Genomic DNA, 2,316 nt, shown 5'->3' on the forward strand with positions numbered 1-2,316 from the left:
ATTTCTCATTTCAGAAATTTTTTTTCTATACTGTCTTCTATGTTAACTCTTCTCCTTTGTGTCTTTGTTTTATCATCTTAACTTGCTTATTCAGCAACCTGAAGCTCTGAGAATCTAAAGAACTTTGTTACATGCTTGTTATTCTGCAGGCTCTTGCTCATGATGGATTATTAAGTACTGAGCTGTGTGATGTACGTTATGAGTTCATCTTCAGCAGGGCTCTATTTGTAGGTATAGTGGTGAGTGTGTTCCTTCTTTGTGGTTTTCTTCTACCAAGTGCTCCAGTGATGTAACCATCCTAGGATCTGTTTATGTGTTACTTTTTTTTGGCTTGGGGGTTTCTGGGCCCTCACATGGCATTGACCCATAATTGACTTGCCAATAAGGAAACTCTTTTTTTTGTTTTTCTATTCAGAGTCTAGGTAGGTCAGAGGAGACAAACTTCCACGTCATCTTATTATGATGGTAGAGAGATATTTTTCTAGTCCACTGTTTTCCTGTGCTGTATGTGGAGTCAGGGAAGAGAGGAAGGGTGTCTCTTACTTCAGCTTCCTAGTTGGCAGTCTCAAGATCTTCTGCTTTATCACTGTGTGCATGTTAAAACCAAATTCCTAAGATTCATCAAGGTGGAGATAAAACCGACCATTCCAGGTTAATTGCTGCATCAGCTCACTCACATAGTGCTCTGGTTTTCAGAAACCAGATCTTCATTACTGAGCTCTGGGGAGTTCTCTTACTTTCTTGTAAGCTTAACTATGCATTCAAATGGTTTACATTTCTTTTTTGAGACAGAGTCTCACTCTCTCACTCAGGCTGGAGTGCAGTGGTGTGATCTTGGCTCACTGCAACTTCTGCCTCCCAGGTTCAAGCGATTCTCTTGCTTTAACTCCAGATTAGCTGGGATTACAGCGTGCACCACCACACCTGGCTAATTTTTGTATTTTTAGTAGAGATGAGATATCATCGTATTGGGCAGACTGGTCTCGAACTCCGGACCTCAGGTAATTCGCCTGCCTCGGCCTCCCAAAATGCTGTGATTACAGACATAAGCCCACCTTACCAGGCTGCTATGCATTCAAATGGATGTTACATGTGGCGTTACTCTGTGTTAATGGTGGGAGAGTTTTCAAAACATTGAGTCTGTCCTGTTCATAAAATTAGAAATCTTAGGTATTCTAAACTATCAAAGGTTGTTGTTTGTACCACATGATCACAGCCTAATTTCCATATATGGCACACACTTCCACAGGAGCATGCTGCATGTGCACATGTGTTCACCCACAGAATACCTGTGTTGCATACCCTTAGTGCTCATGTGTAACTTTATTCCTTATGGATCTCAGTGGAAAAAGTAAAAGTCTGAACGACTAGAAAAATATATGGGATCAGAGGGAGTCCCTTAATTATCAGCAGAAACATTTCGGGAAATACAGCATAGTGGTTAATGCCTGTGTATCAGACAAGCCTGTGTTGAATCTGGCCTTTGCCATTCTGTAAACTTGAGCAATATACTCAACTTTTTTTTTTTTTGAGACAGGGCCTTGCTCTGTCACTGAGGCTGGAGTGCAGTAGTGGATTCTTGGCTCATTGCATCCTCACCCTCCCAGGCTCAAGGGATCCCCTATCTCAGCCTCCTAAGTAGATGGTACTACAGGTGTGCACTAATTTTTTAAAAATTAAAAAAAAAAAGTTTTTATAGAGATGAGGGCTCACTATGTTGCTCAGGCTGGTCTTGAACTCCTGGCCTCAAGCGTTCCTCTCACCTTGGCCTCCCAAAGTTCTGGGATTACAGGCATGAGCTACTGCATCCAGCCTTACTCAACTTCTTTATGCTCGGTTTTCACATCTGTGAAATGAGAGTGTTAAATGTGAGGATTAAATGAATGATTCAATAACGTTAGTAATTACAATGATTATTATTAGAATTATTTATTTGTATGCTTTAAAAAACTCAATTCTCTTCCAAAACCTCTGAGGGCCAGTATATTAAGTTGAACCACAAAATTGCTATGTTTGTTGATCAAAAGTTATTAGATTGGCAGTTTTGTAAGTCTCAATGTAATACTTCAGAATAGGGATCCAATTTTGAAGTTGTTAGAGGAAGACACATTGAAAGGATGAGACTTTGATAATAGAAACACAGGTTGGGGCCAGGTGCGGTGGCTCACGCCTATAATCCCAGCACTTTAGGAGGCTGAGGCAGGAGAACTGCTTGAATCTGGGAGGTGATGGTACAGGAGTGTTTAAGAAATAATTTTTAGGTGGATAGAATAAAGGTTCTCGGTGGAAATTTTCCTGTAATAAGAAACAACGCCG

The sequence above is a fragment of the Saimiri boliviensis genome, chromosome 13 (assembly GCF_048565385.1).
Source record: "Saimiri boliviensis isolate mSaiBol1 chromosome 13, mSaiBol1.pri, whole genome shotgun sequence".
Taxonomy (NCBI): domain Eukaryota; kingdom Metazoa; phylum Chordata; class Mammalia; order Primates; family Cebidae; genus Saimiri; species Saimiri boliviensis.